Raw genomic sequence first — 22,240 nt, 5'->3', positions numbered from 1 at the left:
GGCCTTCCTAGTTTCCCTCAGCTATTCTGGCTGGCTCTCTGAATGCTGTGCTATAGTTTGACCTAAAGAAACGTTAAAGTTTTTATTTGAAGCATCCACTACGAAATAACGACTCAGGTCTAACAAATCGCCTCTGGTAGATCCACGCCGTTAGGTATAGCATTGTTTTTCACTGTTAATTCCTGATTCTGTTTTGATACTTTTGTTTTGTTTTCATGGTATTCTGTGGCTTGGTTTTATCTCTGATTAACTAAATCTGTTGAAATTTGCCAAGTACCGCTTGACCAAAGGTTATAAGATACCAGCCCACTGGCATCTACTTTTCTTTCCGTGTTGTGGCTGTTTTCAATTATATATACTGTTGAATATTCTGAATATGTAGTTCTCTCACTTTCCCTCCGTAGGATTCTGATCAAAGCTACAGTCACCTCAAACAAGAGCTTGATTAATTGCCCTTCTAAAGATCAAAATGTGAGAAAATTTCTAGGTAGCTCCCAAATTTAATTTGACTAACCAAACTAAGAAACTTAGCATCCTTTAAAGAAGTACAGCCAAAGCGATTCATTTCCACTGGCCTTCTGAAATGCTTTTTAGAAGTAGAAAAATATATCACTTATTTATACGCTGCATTGTATATTTCAAAAAGCTTCAAGTGAGTACTGTCCTAAAGCACTTGCTTTTCATAAAATGACTTCTTTTGATTCATTAAATAGCACACTACTAAAGAGTTCAAAAATTATGATAAACCCTTGTTATTTTGTGAGGAAGATTAAATAAGATAAACATGAATGATCTGGCATCTTAGCATGGAACAGAGATTAGCACTGGGTATACCATTCATAGAAATATTTATATCATCAATAGGAGTCAGAGGAATGACTTTATATCACTGTACTTTTACTTCCATACTTGTGTCTTTAGGGCCTATTCAGTAGTGCTTGCACAAGCCCTGTAAGACTCACCTCCCTTTTTTCCCTGTCACTGCTTGAATATTACTGGAAATAATGTAAATGTGACTACATACAATCTAGTAGTTGTATTACATGTGGATACCAACTCCATTTTATTTTTTAAAGTATCTGTGTGTTTACTCACATGAAGTCTTCATAGAGGAACCATAAACCACTGAGCCAGTAGTCAGCCAGCATTCCAGGAGTAGGCCTCCTTCTGCCACAGAAAGTGAAAGCCTTTCTTCTGCCCCCTTCCATTTAGATATAAGACATGCCTTGGAAATTTTTGTCAAGGCAAACAAAAGGGGTTCTGATCAGATTGCACCATGATTTCCCCTTAGTCCATACATCTATATGCCCTCAAATGGTTCTACTACCTACACCAAATAGGAATCTTATGATATTTCAATCAAAGGACTTAACTTTTTACTTATCTTTATGACTTTCTAAACATTTTAAGGAATTTTCTCCAGAGACAGCTATAGAAATTGAGTTCCCCTTAGAATATATGTCCATCTCTTTGAGTTTCCAGTTAACTGAAGTGTTTGAGGGTGTTCTTGCCTCCAAATAGTTCAACAAATATTTATTCTCGCCTACTCACCTGCTAGTCACAATACCAGGGACTGGGCATACAGAGATTAAGATCTGACTCCTGCCCTCAAAAAGCTCACACTTACATAAAACGTTAGGAATACACATCTGTGACCAAGTTCTGTTTAAAAAGGTGGTCATTCTGCTCTGAAAAGTCCTTGGCATTGATTTGGAAATGCCTTAATAACTTTTCTTATGTCTGTAAAGTTATCACTTGAATACCCAAAATGTATTGGGCCCTAGAAAGCAAAGTTGGACATGACAAATACTTGACTTTGAGGAACTAAAGTTATTTAATTTGCTTATTTCAAATGTTGTTGACCAAAGTGATTATTGAATCAATAGATGGTTTTGGGTGACTACAAAATATGCTCTATTTTAAAGTGTTATGAAAAGGAAACACAGTTTCAGTTAGTTATTGTTACCAATCTTGGCACATTTTTATGACTTTGGAAATTCTCAAATTGAAACCAGGACTGAGGCTTCTTTCTATGTACCTCTAAAGGGGCAGGGTTACTAGTGTTTACAATTATTTTGTGATATCCAGATATGCGTACTTCAGCTAATATTTATATAGCCTTAATTTTTTTTTTTGTTACAAGATTAGTGCACAAGTTCAAACAATAGAGAGGTATGTCAAGAAAAAAATTAATCATCATTATCCCTTCCAACTTCTTATCCCTTTCTGTCTTCCCAAACTAATGGTAACTGTTTGGCATGATTCCTTTGACTACCTTCTCAATAGTCATTTTACAGCTTCTTTACAGATTACAAAATCCATTCACGTATAATGTATTAGTTTCTTATGATAACCCTATAGTGTAGCTATTATTATCCCCATTCTATTGATGATAAAATTAAAGCTCAGAGAGCTTAAACATTACTTCATCAGAGTCCACAAATGGCAGAACTCAGAGTTTTTTTCTAGCACCAATGCTTGTGCTCAGAAGAATATTGTCAACCTACAGAAACAACGTGTTCCCCTAACAAATTCTTATAGTGCTTGTATTTCCTGTTATTAAAATGCCAATTAATTAATTACCTGCTGTGCTTTCACAGTTTTATACTGAGATGTTACCTGTACTATTTGTTATTTTATGTATTTGAACTTTTTTTTTCCTAGATAAAGTATAAGCTAATTGAAGGCAAGAAAAATATATTTGTATTTCTTTTGACTGGCTGATTGTAGGCCATTCAGTAAACTGTAAAAGAATGAGTAAAGAGCTATATGGTATGCATGTGGTTTCTGGTCAAATATTCGTCATGATAGTAACTTAGGAATTACAGCTCTCTTAAAAAAAATCATAAAAATCATAGTGTGCTTTTAATATTTATGTATGTGTCTGCAACTACCATACCAGATTGAACTATTCTTTTTGAAATAAATGTAAACATTGAGCCAACCATATTTCCTTGCTTATTTTTGGCCTTCTAATCTTCTGGAAGCATCCTGTGCAGCTACCAGTCATACAATCTTGTGTGAAAAGCAGGATCTAACCAAGTTGTAGTATTTCCTTTCTCCTTTTCTCCTTCCCAGTTTGTAGCTAAGATAAAAATCTAGCTGACCTTCGTTCATTGCTAATTAGAGAAGATAGCCCCACTTAGTTTGGCTTTATGTTGTGTGGATTAGCACTTTTTTTTTTTAATTGGAGGCAATGCAGTCCCCTAATCTCCTGCATTTCCTATTTTGTTAGGGCCCAAAGGACTAGATATGTTGTAGCAGAGCGTTCCACTTTTCTTCCCTTGCCTGAATCACAAACAAATGGCTTCCCTCAAATCACTGCAGTGAAGTGCCTTCTTAAGCAGAGATGCAACATCAGCCTGTAAAATAGAGGAGAAATATTTCAGAGGGGTAAGAGATTTTCCTTCAACAACTGAAAAAGAAGTTAAATTAGAAAGCTATAAATTATCAACTTAATGCAACTGAGTTTACAATCTTCAGAAAGTTTACAAAAGACAAAGATTGTGAGAGAATTGATTTTAAAACGTACATTTACAGACGCATGTTTTGTTTTTGCCTGTCTCTAAAATTTCCATTGCTGAGTCTGTTTATTTAGAAATAAGCTCCTAACCAAAAGCAGTATATATTTTATGAACATTCTTTCCTCAAATCAATTGAGAAAGCTAATGTTACGTCTTTGAGTTTTACTAACCACTGGCGTGCACAGCAGCCATTTTTATATTTCAGTAACATAATACGTCCAGCAGACAAACCTTAAAAACTCTAGCTCTATTGGATACCAGTCACAAGAAAGGAAATATATGATTTATGACTCCAGTAAAATTGGAAGCACTGTCTTGAGATCTTTAGGGAAAGGCAAGTTAAAGGGATTAGAAAATTGTTGCTGGCCTTTTCAGGCAGATTTTAAGTGAGAGCGTACTAGGAGTGTAGTCTGCTGCCTGCTTCCACCCTCAAAAGCTGATAAGCATCATCTGAATGCTATGTGCTGCGAGCTCCGTTGAATTCTGTGTTACAATCAGACTTTAGAACGAGGACTGGTTCCCTTGGACAAGAGAAACATGGTGTCGTCAGGTCACTGACAATTTTAGAGTATTGACTCCTGATGTCTTTTGGCATCACCAGTATTTTATTTCCTTAGCGTGACTCAAACATGAATATGCATGATATCCAAAAGAAAAAATATCTGTATGTGCATAATATAAGGACTCAGAAACTACTTTTTTTTTCTGCAGGGGTGGAGAAAGTACCCTTTCTGTGGATGGGGATACAAGTTAAGCATAATGGCTACAAGGATGCATGTGTGTGAAGGGACGCTTTCTGCTTTACTCAGAATACCTGCAATTATGCAGTAGGTCATTTGAGAAGCTCTACGTCTTTAAGTAATGATAGGCATACTTGTGCAACACATAGCACATTGCCTTTATTTTAGGATTTTAATCTTCTGGTATATACAAAAGGGGAAACCCAAATTACATGAATTTCTAAAAGGGTTTGATCCAACATAAGTCTGTTTAGTTGTGTCCATTATAAATATGTTAACTAGCCTTCTCAATTCTGTTCAGTTTCCAGAGAATTTATTCTAGCTTCTAAGGACATATGAGACCATATTAAAATACTTCTATTCACACCATCATGGAAATTTGCTTTACTTTTACATACCAAAAAAAAGTACTTGGCATATAAATTGGTTCATGTTGAAAGGTTATTTATAGGTTGCAAATGGGTATTAACCACATATCTTTATAAACACTTATTTTAGTATTAATCAACTAAAAGTGATTTCCATTTGCCACACAGAATCAGATTCAGTGCCACTTCACTGCCACTCAGGATGAGAGTACAAAAGCTATAGAGGTAATAACATATACTGTTTTCTGAATTTAGAGGTTTGTTTTGTTTAGTTATTATTTTCTTTTGAGCACTTATTTTATGTCAGCATCCATGCTAGTGTCTTTCACATGTGATATAATTTAATCCAGCAATTCTGAAAGGTAGGATCTCTCCATGGTTACAGATGAGGAAGCAGAAGCTCAAGGAGGCAGTGTCGTGTGGGTATTCTGGAGCCAGCTGGCATGGGTTTGAATCCTGGCTTCACAGCTTGTTATGATGCTTCCTTGGCAAATTATTTAACTTTTCTGACCTCTGGTTTCCTCATCTCTAAAACAGAAAAGAGCGTAGAACAGGGCCTGGCCCAGACCTAAGCTTTATGCAGGTAAGCCTGCTGCAGGACGCACCAGTCACCCGGTCTTTATGCTCACTGACCCCCTAGGTCTGGTGTCTCCAAAGCTTAGCCACAGCAAAGCAAACACTGTTCAGGAAGAAAGTACGTTATTTTCCTCAAGGCTTTTATAATCTCAGTGAGTAAATGCGTTGTGAGTATGAAACAAATGAAAATAGAAAAAAAAAAGCTTGATTCTGAGGGAATGATAACAGGATTGTTTTAAAAACACTGTAATGGAAGCTGACTTCTTAAGATAACCCTTTGGAGAATCTTGTTGAAAAGCCATCATAACCTTTCTCACTCTTGTGTTTATCTGGTTTTACTACAGATCTACGGATGGATAGACTGATAAGCAGGTCTAGATATATGTGCAATTGTATGTGCAAATGTATGTGAGCATATATAGGTGTATATAGTATATGTAAATATGTATATAAATGTGTATGTATTTATGTATATATTTAAAGTAAACCAGATCATCTCTATATGAGAATTATTAACATCAAAATAAATTATTTACCCCTTTTAAAGTAATATTATTTTAAGCCTAGGGCATGTGCAGTGCTTTTTGTAATCTTAAAAGTTAGTTTTAGTGTATACACATTTCAGTCTTTTTTATTTTTTTTAACTTTTGCCTGTCAGAGCTTCATAGCGATAGTTAAAGGTTAACATAGAAATATTGGGTGAGAAATACCTTTGTAATTTTGCAAATGCAACAAGGTAGGGGCATTGATTTCTATTTGAGTGGAGCTGTCACTGACTTCATTTAAAAACTACACACACATTTTGTGTACTATTGGTTCATTTTTGTTTGGGGAACACTCACTTTACTCCCAATCTTCTGTCCTATGACAAAATGGTTTCCTCTGGTACAATTTACTTTGTTTCCATCTCTCCTCAGGTTCTTCAAGAAAAAACTAGCCTTGGTTTTCATTGGCCAGAATGGATTATGATTGCTTTTGAAATAATGTCTTGTTTTGCTGAAAAGCTAGTAGATTATTAACTCATTATTTTTTCTTTAAGGGATTTGTACTCCATTGAGAATATGTGGGGTGGCCTCAGGTGCTTCCTGGCCAATGTGTGTGTCAACTACTAGGGCAGGTGCTTGAGGTTCAACTTGCATCCATAGGCATTTTCAGAGTCTCATGAAGTTAGTACTGACAAGTGCACTAATTGTTGTTTCTTTGTTTTTTAAGTTTTCTGAAGAGAGAAAAACAGTGAGGATAAGTGGTATAAAAGGAGTCTTTGTTTGTTTGTTTGTTTGAAACATTCTGCCACTCAGACTGGAGTGCAATGGTACAGTAATGGCTCACTGCAGCCTCGACCTCCTGGGATCAAGTGATACTCCAATCTCTCAGCCTCCCAAGTAGCTGGGACTACAGGTGTGCACCACCATGCCTGGTTACTTTTATTTTTTAAATTTTTTTGTAGAGACAGAGTCTCCCTGTGTTACCCAGGCTGATCTCAAACTCCTGGACTCAAGGGATCCTCCCATCTTGGCCTCCTGGTGTGTTGGGATTACAGGCATGAGCCACTGTGCTGGCTAAAAAGATCCTTTCAAATTTTCTAGAAGTAATTGCCTTCTGCTAGTGGTGAAGCCAGTTTTAGGATAATGGACTTCCCTTCCTTTTTTCTTTTTCTTTTTTTCAATGATTCCAGACCTTGAAGTTTTCAGTACTACAATTCAATTGGTTAATTTTTGGAAAGTTGAGTCCCTCATTCTTTTTAATCTTTAACAAAGGACAAGAAAGCTACTGGGAGTTGATTTTCTAGTAAATTTTGCTTTATCTACTTCATAAATCAACCTTAATTTTAGTTCTTTCTTTGTCTTCAGATCATAAAATAATTAGTATTGCTTACCCTGTGATTCTTATGTGGGTTGGGTGGGATCTGATTTGAGGTAATGTCAACTGTAACTCTTTTTATTATTAAATAATAACTCAATTATTATTTAATTTGATTTTGTTTTAGATTGCATGTTGTAGATTCAGACAAATATAGATGAATGCCACTTCTGTTGCATTCCCATACTATATCATTTTCAACGCATTTGTCCTGTGTATGTACATGGGAGGATTTCTGAGTATATCAAATTCCCCACTTAAAACTACCATTCCCACGGTACATGTCTCCTTCACATTCAATATAGAGGAATTTTAGTGAATTTTTTGTAAATGTGCATGCTGACAGAAACTGTTTAGAAGGGCCATCTTAAAAACAGTTTTTAACAATGTAAGATAATTTACATAAGTATTTAAGATAACTTGCTTACCAGTGTATAGTGTGATTGTGAAATAAAAGTTTTGAATTAACATTCACAGTGAATACACTAAAGCCAAGTGTTTCAGTGCCAAGAGCAGAAACTGTTTGATGACTTAGTGTTTGTACAGATTTAATTAGTTATATTTAGTTTCAAAACTTCATCTTTAACAAATTCTACTTCTTTGAAGTTAAATGAAACTTTTGCTTTTTTGAATTCAACTGAGATATCAGAGAAGGAGCATTAGAATTGATTGGTTCAAGTTCAGCTCTGCCATTTTCTCATTTGCCAAATGTTATAAAGAAACATACCTACCTGAGAGGTGGTTGGGAGGTCTAATTCGATGATATGGATAAAATAAATTGGGATGCTTTTGAAAACATTCTGCAACAAGTTCATATGGCAACAGTTTGGAGAATGCCATGGCAGTGCCTTAGGGAAAGTGATTATGGTGTTGTAGCGAATACCATTTCTACCCTTGGTGACTTTTATGTTGTCCCTGAACATTTACAGAGAATAGGAGCAGAGAATATTAAACTAGTTATTTTATCAAAAGACTGTGATATGTGTTGATTTCCCATACTTCAGTATATGCATCAGTCAAGTGATCAGAAAGCATTCAGTAAAACAGGCTTATTAGTTTTCGCCCTTTTTCCTCCTCCTCTTTTCCACTACTTCATCTTTTCTTTCCATCTTTCCTCTGTTCAGCACGAGGCTTTCTCTGAGTATTCCTCTTCCCTCCAGTCCCCATTCATCCTGTTTTTTTTTTAGAACATTGAGTTGAAATTGAGCTATTGGTAAAAATGTGTTAGGTTATTTAATAAGATTTTGTTTCTTCTCCTTAAATTTTCAATCAGATGAATTAAACCCTATGTATGCATTCTTAAAAACAAATAGCTCCCAAACTAATTGCTTTGATACTTCCATGTGGCCTTTAAAATAATTTTTCTATGACCCAGTTGCTTTTGATTTTTTTAAACATTAAATGTCTTCAGAAGGGTGGAGAAAGAAGGATGGAGTTACAGATTGATCATACTTTTATTTAAAAGCAGTTTTTCTAAGGTTCCAAAGAATATTGCACACCAAATATTTCCAAATAACATATATAGACCTTATTGTCTGTTTAATTAATTAATTAATTCATTCATTTATTTGTTGCTTGTGCTCTGCTGATTCTTCTTAAACTGTCATTTCACTTATTCTGACATTTATATCTTATCTTTCTAACTTGATTAGAAGCACCTTGAGGTCCAGGGCCATACCTGTAGTTTCTAGGTATGCCCTACAATAGTTTCCCAAATGGAATCAGGTGAATGAACACATATTAATTAATCTGAGATTTTCTTGAATGGAAGGAATCAAAGAAAGAGGATTCCTTTTGAGTAAGAATCAAGGCCACTAAAAATCACCTTCCAAGATTACATTATGTAATCTTTATTTACCTGAATAAAGTCTTTAAAACTGCATTGAAGAATGCCACAATGTGTAGGCCATTTTTGGTGCATTTGAGAGTGTGTTTAGAAAGTGCCACAAAATGCTACAGATGCCATCTGACTTAAAAATCACTCATGGAGGAATTTATTTAGATGCTTGTCTGCTAGGAATCTACTACCAGGAGAAATGTGGAAACCACATGAAATTCACTACATAAAGAAATCTGGTTTCCATTTCTGTACTGCATTTTGTGCTAGCAGGAAGAAGATAAACAAGCTGTTTAAAACTAAAGTGAATGGCAAAGGGATTCCATTTTTAAATCCCACTCCGTAAATGTATTTTGGAATTTGCAAAACCTAATCCTATCACATAGGTCCTTTAAGAAGGGAGAAAATGTGTTGAGTCTTTTAGTATTAGCTATCTCAGTGGAATGGATGAGTAATTTTGTTTCCTGTTGATGTAGTGTAGTAATACAACTACGACATGTGCTTCAGTTGAAATTAAAATGAAAGTCTCATTCTAGTCTTTGGTAGGCAGACATTATTCTGAGAATGAGAAGAGGGAAGGAAACAATAAAAGGCTCTTTTTTGTTAGTTTCTTTTAAGGAGAGGAGAATTTTAACGTAATGTTTTAATATAGCTATTTAAAACTCTATATATGAAAAGGTATATGAGTAAAGCAGATGAGAGGAAAAAGATTGAGCTGTTTTTATTTTAAGAAAAATATTCTGGAGGTTCCTTTTAAATTTTCTATTTAGTGATCCTTATACAGTTTAAACATGTTATGAGGTTGCCATTTAAAGAGGAACACACTCAGTTAAGATAAAATGTATTGTGATGAATAAAAATGTTAATATTTGAAACATAAAGACCAACCATACAATTGCGATTTTCCTTTAATAAACATGACCAAATCATACATACCTATGTTTAGGAGTAATAAACATGCATGTCTGAACTTGGTAGGCCTTGTGCTTTGAAAAAAAACCTGTAATATTTTTATAAGATCAAGAAGATTATAACATTAAATTGATCATTTACCTAAGTAGATTAGAACTTTTCCTTCCATGGCTTAATTTCTCTCCTGCTTTATGGTAGAGAAAAGAAGCTAATTAAGGTTTATTTTATATACTTATATTTAATGTGGTGCTTGTTTGTTTTTTTGTTAGTTTTACTATTTTAACTTCTGCTCTGGTAATTTTTTAGCTGGCTACACTTAATACATAATTTGTCTAAGCCTACACTCAGAGCCAAGGAGCTTTATATCTGTGGAAAGTGCCATTTTTCAGGTGAGATGTAAAAATAAATATCCAGTTTTGTCATTCTTTTATTTTTTCACTCACTTCATAAACATTTATCAGACTCCGATGATGTTAGACTCTGTGCTGGAGATACTAGGGTAGAAAATACAAAACTTCAAGGAGTTTGCTTGGGATAACTTAAGGGGCAAAAACAATTGTTAAGAAGAAAGATAGTGATTTTAGTATTTCAGATAAATATAAATTTACACATATGTTTAGGTTTACCTAAAAATATTATATGGTCTGTTTAGCCAATGCTGAACCATTGGTTGTTGTTAAGCAGTAGAGTGTAGTGATTGAGGGAGAGACTAAGGAGCTGGAAGGCCTTGGTGTGCATCCAGCTTGACTGCTTACTTTGCTGTGTGACTTGGTGAACGTTGTTTGTCATCTGTGGCTTTTTTCATCCATAAAATGAGGATAATGTGTTTCTACTTCGTAGGGGTGTTGGAGGACTATATGAATTACTCTGTGGAAGCTTTCAGCATAGTTTCCGGTATATATTAAGCACTTAAAAAATGTTAGCTTCAGGGATGATTTCCAAAGTATTTAGCAACCCAGACAGTAGGGGCATCAACCAGTAAGAACTGCTGTTGGCTGTAAACATCTATTATGACCACCCCAGTGTTTATGTTATAGGTATAAGCTCAGTTAGCCTTCATCAGTTTTATTGTTTCCACTTAAAACTCATGCTCCATCCCCACCCTATCCTACGGACGATGGCTCCTGGACCAGGCTCTGTAGTACTAACAGACTGTGGACTTACTAGATGCCTGCAATTTATATTTTTGTAATCTTCTTAGTTTTGAGTACCTAGACTTAGTATAGATTTATTTCATGTTCCAGACAATTCGGGATGTTTTTCTTACCTAATAATTCCTAGAAAGACACTAGAGCCAAGCCTTGGGTTCTCTACTTTTTTTCACCTAATGTTGGCTAGTAATTGTTATTATATAGATGTTCTTTTTTTTCTCCTCCTTTCCCTCCTCCTCCGGTTTTTTTTTTTTTTTTTTTTTTTTTTTAAGAGAAAAATTATATCTAAAGCTAATTGCCTTAAATTCTTTTTTAGAAAGTGATTGTATACTATAAATAAACTAACTCTTTTCAGTAATTGCTCATTTTTTTTCTTGTGATAAGGATAGAATGTATGTAAGAGCATTTAGGACATATAAAGCATTAAAGGACATATAAAGTGCAAAAGACATTGTCCTTTTAAGTTAGAAGACTTGGGCCGGGCGCGGTGGCTCAAGCCTGTAATCCCAGCACTTTGGGAGGCCGAGACGGGCGGATCACGAGGTCAGGAGATGGAGACCATCCTGGCTAACACGGTGAAACCCCGTCTCTACTAAAAAGTACAAAACAACTAGCTGGGCGAGGTGGCGGGCGCCTGTAGTCCCAGCTACTCGGGAGGCTGAGGCAGGAGAATGGCCTAAACCCGGGAGGTGGAGCTTGCAGTGAGCTGAGATCCGGCCACTGCACTCCAGCCTAGGCGACAGCGCGTGACTCTGTCTCAAAAAAAAAAAAAAAAAAAAGTTAGAAGACTTGATTCCCAACACTGCCACTTAACTGTAGTTACTTAACTGTAGTTAATTCACTCTGTTACATTTTTCCATCTGCAAAATTGGGAGTAATAGAACGTTTCTCATAGAGCAGGAGACTCCCAACCTTTTTAGCACCAGGGAGTGGTTTCATGGAAGACAGTTTTTCCACAGATCAGGATGTGGGTGGATGGTTTTGGGATGATTCAAGTGCATTAAATTTATTATGTACTTGATTTCTACTATTATTCCATTGTAATATATAATGAAATATGTATATAACTTATCATAACATAGAATCAGTGGGAATCCTGAGCTTGTTTTCCATCATCTGGGGATGATGGGAGACAGTGACAGATCATCAGGCATTAGATTCTCATAAGGAACGCACAACCTAGATCCCTCACATGTGCAGTTCACAGTTGGGTTTGCTCTCCTGTGAGAGCATAATACTGCTGCTGATCTGAGGCAGAGCTCAGGTGGTAATGCAAGTGATAGAGAGCAGCTGTAAATATGTATAGCCTGGTTTCTAACAGGCCAAGGACTGGCACTGGGTTCATGGTTCAGGGGTTGGGGACCTCTGTCATAGAGTATTGTGAGGATTAAACAAGATAATACTTATCAAGCATTTAGGACATACATTTCAGTAAATTCATTTAATGTATTATATTTATGAAGCACTTAGGATATACAGTTGACCCTCTGAATTCCATGGGTTTTACATCTGTGGATTCAACCAATTGCAGATTGAAAATATTTGAAAAAAAATTGGGTCTACACTGAACAGGTACAGGCTTTTTTCTTGTCATTATTCCCTAAACAATATGGTATAACAACTATTTACACAGCATTTACACTGCATTAGGTATTATAAGTGATTACTTACAATCTTTAAGATGATTTCAGGTATACAGGAGGATGTCCATAGGTTGTATGCAAATATGGTACCATTTTATATAAGGGACTTGAACATCTTTGGATTTTGACATCCGTGGTAGGTCCTGGAAACAATCCCCCACAGATACCAAGAGACAACTGTAGTTAACATTCAGTAAATTCACTCGATGTATTCAGCAGGTATTTAGAGTGCTTACTATGTGCCATACAGTATTCTAGGCACTGGGGATACAGCAGTAAATTTAACAGACAAAAATCCTGCCTGCACGATAATCAAGTGCAAACAATATAGTAAGGAGAGAGAATAGAAAATCTGGGAATGGGGTTGCAATGTTAAGTAGCATGGTTAAGAATGGTAATATTTGAGATAATATTTGCTAAGCAGCGAGGAAGTAAGCATGCAGATGGCTGAGGAAAGAGCCTTTCAAATGGTGGGAAGAGCATGTGCAAAGACCCTGAAGCAAGAGTGTGCCTGGAGGCCAGGGGAGCTAGAATAAGGTGAGAGGAAGAATAGGAGTAGATAAGGTTGGTAACTGGGACCTGCTTAAGATCTGAGTGGTACAACGATGGGCACGGAGAGGGGATCAGGAATGTACCAGTGAAGGCTTCTTGGAGGAGAAGGTAGATCTGGAAAATAGACAGACCCTGAAGAAGCATATGAAAAAAGGAGAACATGCCTGTAGTGGGAAGAACATGAGCAAAGGCACAGACAGTGGAAGAGACAGACCAGGAGAACATCCAGGATTGCCTGTCCAGAACAAGCCTCCCTGTCCAGTGTGCAGTGAGAAGGGAGGGAAGCAAAGTTGAATAAATGAGTGAGATTGGATGGTGGAGGCCTTGAAACCTCGGCAGAGGACTTTTGGTTTCTACTGATTAAAAAGATGTTTCTAGTCAATAGAAGCAAACCAATGATAAAATCTAAAGTCCAAATTTAAAATCAATACATAAACTAACTCTCTTGCTAAAAGATACTATTTGGGTTTGTTTTCAGAGACAAGTAAAGAATTTAAAGTTTTATTGATAGGTTTGATGTAAAATAGAGAAAAAATTTTGATACTTTAAAAAAGCATTTACTATTAAATAAAAGATTCCCTAACACTCTACTATGTGAGCTACAGTTGTAAGCATTACAGCTTATAAATTGGGTGTTACTTTATTAAAATAATAAACATTTATGAATAATCTCAGTGTTGACAAAAACATGCTGGGAATCTTGTTCTCTTCTTTCTGCCCATGATCAAGCTTTAAACCTAAGCGTTGTTTTGCTTGCTGGTATGTGTGTATGATCACATACTCACAAATAAGGGGCAAAATGAGAGAGGCACTGAGTCGTCATCTAAATGGTCAGATTCTTCCTTTGGACAATTATCTTGCAACTTGAGACCCATTGGCATTATTTATTAATTTCTGCCTCTTTTTACATTCTACTCAATGCCAATGCCAAGCTATGCAAAAAAGTTATGGATGGAGAAAAAAGCCATCTATGGAAAAGAACAAGCATTACCTGTGTGTGAATCCTACTGAATTCATCAGACTTTTGTCTTCTTTGCCTCACACTTTTTAAAATGTAATATTCAGAAAAAGAATTTTTACTGGAAAATAAGTTTGTGTTTCTGCTACAGTAAGTTCATCTCACATTGAGTTGTCCAAGACTGCCATGGTAAATATAGCCTGTCCCACCTAGAACTGAACTTATTTTCATATGGATTGGTCCTTCTCAGAAATTTACCATATGTATAAACATGTGAATGAGACCCAGGGCTAAGTTGATTTCCATGAAATCTATTTTAAGAAGTAGATGATGTGACCATCAATTGTGTACAGGATAGAATATTAGGAAACTTTTGATTCTATTCCTGGCTTTTATTTTGCAGCAGGAATTTGGCAATGTGTGTGCTCCCTCTGTTGTTGAGTTTCTTGAGTGTCTTCATGAAATAGATGCAAAATATCAGCTCACGGCCACAATATATTTTCACTAGAAGACTATATGAAGTTATTAATCCTGTTTGTGCTGTAAAATGTGAATTGCAGTCATGTGTCACTTAACAATGGGAATACATTCAGAGAAATGCATCCTTACGTGATTTCATCCTTATAGAAATATCCTAGGGTGTATTTGCACAAACCTAGGAGGTAGAGCCTGCTGTATACCTAGGCTATATGGTGTAGCCCACTGCTCCTAGGCTGTAAACCCGTATGGCATGTTACTGTACTGAATACTGTAGGCAGTTGTAACACAATGGTATTTGTGTGTCTAAAGGTATCTAAACACAGAATAACTACAGTAAAAATACAGCATAAAAGATAAAAAGTGGTACACCTGTAAAGGGTGTTGACCATCAACCGTGCTTGCAGGACTGGAAGTTGCTCTGGGTGAGTTAGCGAGTGAGTGGGGAGTGAATGCAAAGGCCTAGGAAATTACTGTATGCTACTGTAGACTTTAGAAACACTGTACACTTAGGCTACTCTAAATTTATAAAAATATTTTTTCTTCAACAATAAGTAACTTTACCTTACTGTAACATTTTTACTTTATAAACTTTCAAATTTTTAAAAACTTTTTGACTCTTTGTAATACTGCTGAAAACACAGTGAACAACTGTAAAAAAATTTTCTTTTTTAACATCCTTATTCTATATTCTTTTTTGATTTTTAAATGTTTTTATTTTTTACTTTTTAAATTGTTTTGTTAAAAAAATAGACATAAACACACACATTAGCCCAGGTCTACACAGGATCAGACTCATCCATATCATTGTTTTCCACCTTCACATCTTGTCCTACTGGACGATCTTTGGGAGCAGTAACATGCATGGAGCTGTCATCTCCTCTGCTAACAATACCCTCCTCTGGAATGCCTTTTCAAGGACCTGCCTGTGACTGTTTTACAGTTAACTTCAGGAAAAAAAAAATAGGTAGAAAGAGTACATTCTAAAACAAAGAGAGAAGTATAGTATAGTAAATACGTAATTCAATAGTATAGTTGCTTATTATCATTATTAAGTACTATATACTGTATATAATTGTATGTGTTAGACTTTTATAAGACTGACAGCACAGTAAGTTTGTTTATATCGGCATCATTATAAACATGTGAGTAATGTGTTACCCTACAATGGCTATGACATCACTAACCCATAGGAATTTTTCAGCTCCATTATAATCTTATGGCACCACCATTGTATATGCAGCCTGTCTTTGACTCAAATGTTATGTGTTGCATGATAGTACCTTAAAATTCTAACGATTGCCTTATTAATAGGCTGAAACACACTGTGTAAAGCAATACCAGTTTATTAACTTTGGTCCGACGACTGGATTATTTACTCTTTTCCTCAGTGATTTACATGACAGACTTCAGAATAAGTTTGTTAGTCTTTGGATGACCCTGGATTAGGCCATGGTTTTCACCTCCTATATATTATTATTTTATACATATTTTATAATAATATATATCTGTGTCTGTATGATCCAGATACAAAGTGGTGCTTGCCATTCAGTGAAACAGTGGATAAAGAACAGAAAGCAGTTCAGGAGGAACAAATGAATGGCACTAGGAAGGAAGAGAACGGAACACTCGAATGTTATCATGGGCCGTTTCTCAGCCTAACTTCAGCATTGTGGAATACTTATTATTAATTTTTAAAAAGTTTATCACAGTGTTAGAATGAAATAATAGGGATATGAGGTAAATCAACAGAGCGTTGCTGGAATGGGATAAAGAGAAGATATACATCAATCAAGAAAAATACTTCCCCTTTGCTTGACATTGGTAATGAGACATGACTCCATTTAATACCTACATTTTAAGAGAGAGATGGAAAATTTGAGAGGGGTACCGCAGATAAGCAACTAAATGATTCAGGATTGCAATCTGGTAGTGTAAGTATTGGGGGCCTGAGGAGAAGTTTATGGAAAAAGGTGTTGTTTTGACTTGGGTAGAAGGTTAATATCGACTTAACTGCCTCAAAGTCAATTAGATTTCACTGTAAGAAGGATGTTCAGCTGCAGTTCATCTTCCAAGGGAAAATAAACAAACTAGTATAAACTGCTACCAGAGAGATAGATTGAGCAAAAGAATGAACTCCATGAAACTGACTGCTATTGAACAAAGAGAGGTACCATCATGATAAGTTGTGGGTTTTCTTTCAGTGATTGTCTTTTTAAAATGAGATTTATCCATTGGGGTTGGGTAATTTGGCTGTCTCGTTTTCTAAAAGTATGATTCTCTAAGGCGATATTTTGGATAAAGTGTATTTGCCAAGGAATTAAAAGCGCTTTGTTTGACATTTGGTTAAATTTGCTATTTGCATACTTTAAATCATTCATTCAACAAGTATATATTGAACATGGACTTATGTTAGTAAATATTTTTATAATGGTAGGACACATAGGAATATGCACTATTATTGTCATTGAAAAACAATGTGTAATTTCTTGCCTAACCTCTGCTTTTGATTATTTATACAGTTTTTATAATGAAATAATTTAAACTTAGTATAATGACATATCTGTTGTTGTTGCTTGATTATCAGCTTTGAGATTTTCCTTAGAGAATGCATGATTGTAAGTTCAAAAAAACATCATTTTGGGTTAAATCATACACATAAGGGCTGCTTTCCAAACATTTGGTAGTAAATTCTGACCTCCTGATTAATGTCAGGTAGCTTACTTAATATATGATGTTGTCATGGTGACAATTACTCAGAAACACAAACATGGAAAACAGAAAAAAAAAAAAAAAAAGAACGAAAGAGAGATGGCTGATGGCTTTCTTACGTATTTCTCCTGCTTTAAATATACTCCAGTAAGGGGTAAGAAAGATAATTTTTCCTTGCATGCCTTTTTATACTTTTTGAATTTTGAACTATATGAATATATTGCTAATTTTAAAATGTTATATTATAATATTTTAAAATTTTAAAAATTACTTTGGTTTTGTTTTATAAATAAAATCTCAAATTTTTTTTGAATTAAAAAATATCAGATTTCCCAGAATAATTTACTTCAATCTATTTTAATCTATACTCAGATCATTATGTGAGAGTGTTACTCTTTTCATTGTTTTCAGGGCTTTGCATAAGGTGACTTGAGTAATAGATATTACTCAAAAGATATTTTGTGAATGAATACTTGTGAAATCTTTTAAATATTCCTTTAATACAGAATCATATATTCTTTTCAAGACAGTTGCATAAGCAAGTTTTTGGTAGAATTCTGCCTGTTCATGAAAGCAGGCATCCTTGAGACTTATTTTTCTTACAGCTTTACTGAAGTATACTTGACAAACAAAAATTGTATCTATTTAAGGTGTACAATGTGATGTTTTGATATATGTTATGAAATGATGACCGCAGTCAAGCTAATTAACATATACATCACCTCACATTGTTACTATTTTTGTGTGTGTGCAGTGGGAACACTTGAGATCTATTCTCTTAGCAAATTTCAAGTTTACAGTGCAATATTCTTTTTTTTTTTTTTTGAGATGGAGTCACTCTGTCACCCAGGCTGGAGTGCAGTGGCATGATCTCGGCTCACTGCAACCTGCACCTCCTGGGTTCAAGCCATTCTCCTGCCTCAGCCTTCCAAGTAGCTGGGACTACAGGCGTGTGCCATCATGCCCAGTTAATTTTTTGTGTTTTTAGTAGAGACGGGGTTTCGCTGTGTTAGCCAGGATAGTCTTGATCTCCTGACCTTGTGATCTCCCCTCCTTGGCCTCCCAAAGTGCTGGGATTACAGGCGTGAGCCACCGCGCCCGGCCAATATTCTTAACTATAGTCACCATGCTGTACAGTAGGTTTCCAGAACTTAGTTTGTTGTATTACTGAAAGTTTGTACCCTTTGAGCAACACTTCACCATTTCCTCCACCACCCCCAGGCCTCTGGCAACAACCTTTTCTACTCTCTTTTTCTATGAGTTCAACTATTTTAGATTCCTTGTAAGTGAGATCATGCGCTATTTGTCTTTCTGTGTCTGGTTTATTTCACTTAGCATGATGCCCTCTAGGTTCATCCACATGGTCACAAATGGCAAGATTTCTTTTATTTTTAAAGCCAAATATTTCATTATCTCATATGTACATATTTCGTATGTGTATGTGTATACACACACATATATACACATACATACATCTCACATTTTCTTTATCCATTCATCTGTTAATGGACCTTTAAGTTGTTTCCATATCTTGGCTATTGTGGATAATGCTGCAATGAATGTGGGGTTGAGGCTTTATAATGAACTAACCACCAACTGAGCTTTTTCAAATAAAAAATACAGTTGAAAACAACAGTAGCTTCCTACTTACAGTAATAAAGGAAAAGGGGAAAGAATTCATGTTTTTTTTTTCTTTTTCCTTTTCTCTCTCTCTCTCTATTTTATTTTATTTTATTTTTTTTTGAGACCTTACTATGAACCAAAATAATATGATACCATCTAAGGTGACAGGCACTGTTAAGGGCTGTGTTCAGGTTAGGGTGCTATTACTTAGTATTACAGACAGAGGGTCAGAAATACCCAAGTCCTCTGAGACCACAGCAATCACTTCCGCTATGGTTGCTAAGCATGCAATAATGGCAAAGAAAAGCAAATTAACACCTCATTATTTTCTGGGGATTTGTCCCCAAATCTTAGTGCAAAAAACTCTTGCCAGCCAGGCCAGACCATGTATCTGGAGCAACCACTTCTCCTGAGGTGGTGAGACATAGATAGCTTCAAATCAAAGGAGTCCTTTACTATCCCAAGGTTCATACCCAAGTTTTTACATCTTATCACATCCTAACCACATGTAAAGGGACGTCAGCCTTGGCCCTAAAGATGCCAAGCACATGAAGTTGTAAACCAGAGGGACAACTATACCTGTGTGTGCTGATCTTTTCCTGTTAATCCCTTTAGCAAGGGCGGCCCAATCTACCAAACCATAGCCACTCCTGCTCCTGTAGGACAGAGGCAGGGTATGAGGAAGGTAGTGGGGAGAGTGGTTTTAAAGGGCCCTTTTTCCTAAGGGCATCAGACATGGTAACCCTAAGGGTGGTCAAAAGTGGCTGAGTTACACTGCAGTTCTTCTAATCATTTGTTTCAAAGCCCAAAGCAAGCATGCCTCCTGTTTGTACTAATGACACATGTAACCCTTTGTCCTGAGGCTGCGTACTTGGCACAAACACAAGCTGGTCATTTTAACCAAGTGTACAATGTAGTCCAGAGATCCAGTTTTATTAATTGTCCATTTTCAGCCTATCTAAAGAAGCCATCTTAGTAAATCCACTTATGTGTATGTGCATCTTAAAGACCTAACTGGTCTTTAACCTGATTCCAATTTTAGAAATACAGTTGTATTGGATGAAGGGTAAATGGAAACTCTCTGTACTATTCTTCCAGTGCTTTGGTAAGTCTGAAATTATCTCAAAAAAGTTTTTTAGAAAATGGAAAAATAAAAGATAGAACAAAATGACAATCTCTTTCAAGGGAAAAAAAGGTGAGCGTAAGGGAGGAAAGATATTTTACTTTAAGGGAGGAAAGATATTTCTACATGTTTCATATTTACATACATACACAAAATACAGCTTTTATTATACCATACTGCTCAAAATCCCTTGGTGACTTCTTGTAATTTATAGGATGCAGTTCAAATGTGTTAGTCTTGGAATGTAAAGGTCTCTTAAATTGAGCCCCAGCCTACCTTCCCAGTGTTATAGGTTACTATTATCCTGCTCCAGATCCCTAGCCAAACTGAGCTCCTCCCTGACCTCCAGCAGGGATTTCCCCTTCTACCTCATGAAATCTACAGCAACCCTGCAAGGAACGCTTAAATTCTCACTTCCCTCAAGAAGTCTTCCTGGATCACCTCCAACTCAAGGTAACACCTTATTACTCTGTGACAAATGTTGCATGGAAACCTTTAATGCTTCATTAAAATCTCTTATTTTTAATATTCATGTTATGTGCTTATGTCTCATCTCTCCACTAGAATTTTTAAGCTTTTTCAAAGTCAGGACCTTATACTTTTTTTTGAATTCTTCACATTGCTTACAATCTTAATTAATTAAGGAATCCCACAAACTTTTATCAATTATCTTTTATGTGCCAGTCACTGTGCTGGGTGCTTGGAATATGAAGCATAATAAAAAGATTTCTTAAGGAAGCCTTTCTTGTTTCCCCCTGACCAACTCAGAGGGTCTTACTTCTGAGATCCCATTGCATCCTGTCCTAATCACTATCTTATTAATACTTAGGGGTATTGCACCATATGGTTTGTGGATTATGTGTCTGTTTCCTCCAGGCTGCAAGCACCTTAAGAATAGACACTTGGTCTTTTTCCATTATATCCCCTGAACTCAGAACAAAAATGTAGAAATGCTCAATATATGTGTGCTGAATGAGAAACTGCAGCTGAAAGTTGTGGTTGATTAGTGGAATAATTATAGCTGATACCCTCAATTAAATAGGTGATTAGCTTTCAAACAAAATACATTCTTGTGATTTCTTTTCTTTCTCCTCTTCCAATTAATGTATACTTTTAATCATGATGTATACATCATCACTAAAGTGCCTCATGACATAAGGTTTATATATGCGTAATATGAATACATTTGCCATCACAGTGATCGCATCATATATAGATACTACCGATATATACAAGGTTTTGAATTCTAGGAACAAATATGCACTGCCGATTCAGTTATCTCTAGCTACAGGTATCAAGTTAGGATTAGACCTGGATCCTTTGAAGACAAGTAATCCAATGTGGGTTTTAATCTGTTTTTGAATTCTAAGTATCTAGCGCAAGGAAGGTACCTATAACATAATATACAATAAAAAGTGTTTGTAGAATTAATTGTATGAATAATTACAATTCCTCATCCTACCCAACATATATTTTTTTGCTAGTCACTTTAATCTCTTATATTTTTTGTGAGAGCTGCTAAAAAATAGAACTTACTCATTTGAATTTTCTACTACTGTTCTGCCTTTTTCCTCTAAAATCCTAAAATGCCAAAAGTGAGAGCTTGAGACTAAAAAGGAGCAACAAAGATTTATATCATCCAGAAGTTCATTCTCAGATCTATATAAATGGCAAAGCATTGCATTCTTAACTGAAAATTGCTGATTCTTTCTAAGAAAGGAAATCTCATTGTTTTTTTTCCCATATAATTGAGCCCCTCACTTGTTTACTTGGGACAAACAGGTACATAATTTGGCTTCATAGAATTATCAAAACCAGTGTACTGAAAATTTAAATGCAGTCACAATTATTTAGTTCATGTTGCTCCAAAATATCACGTTAGGAACTTGAAGTAGAGAGACTTCGAGTTTTTAAACTGTGTCTTGATAACTCATATTACCACAGAAAGATTTTTTTTAAGTGCAATTTCCTGCGAAGTGGAGATTAATTCCTGATGCTTTGAGGGTTTGGGTTCTTCAGATAAAAGACTACAAAGGGAAAACATGAACATACCATCTCCGGGAGTAATTATACTCTTTAGCATTCATAGATGTTATGCTGTTTTCCTGAACATTAGCACAATTTTGCTCTATTTCAGAATAAAACAAACATTTCCTTGGGGCTTTAACTACCTATATCATAATT

At 35.7% G+C, this 22,240-nt stretch overlaps 1 protein-coding gene across 5 annotated transcripts in view; it reads left to right on the top strand.

Annotated features, from left to right (window-relative positions):
- Positions 1–22,240, top strand: part of DNM3 (dynamin 3) — a 556,545-nt gene that overhangs the window by 292,871 nt on the left and 241,434 nt on the right. The gene's annotated exons all lie outside the window — the stretch shown is intronic.

The sequence above is a fragment of the Theropithecus gelada genome, chromosome 1, assembly GCF_003255815.1.
Source record: "Theropithecus gelada isolate Dixy chromosome 1, Tgel_1.0, whole genome shotgun sequence".
NCBI classification, from domain to species: domain Eukaryota; kingdom Metazoa; phylum Chordata; class Mammalia; order Primates; family Cercopithecidae; genus Theropithecus; species Theropithecus gelada.
The sequence above is the reverse complement of the archived record's forward strand: the minus strand, read 5'-3'. Positions and strand labels throughout refer to the sequence as shown.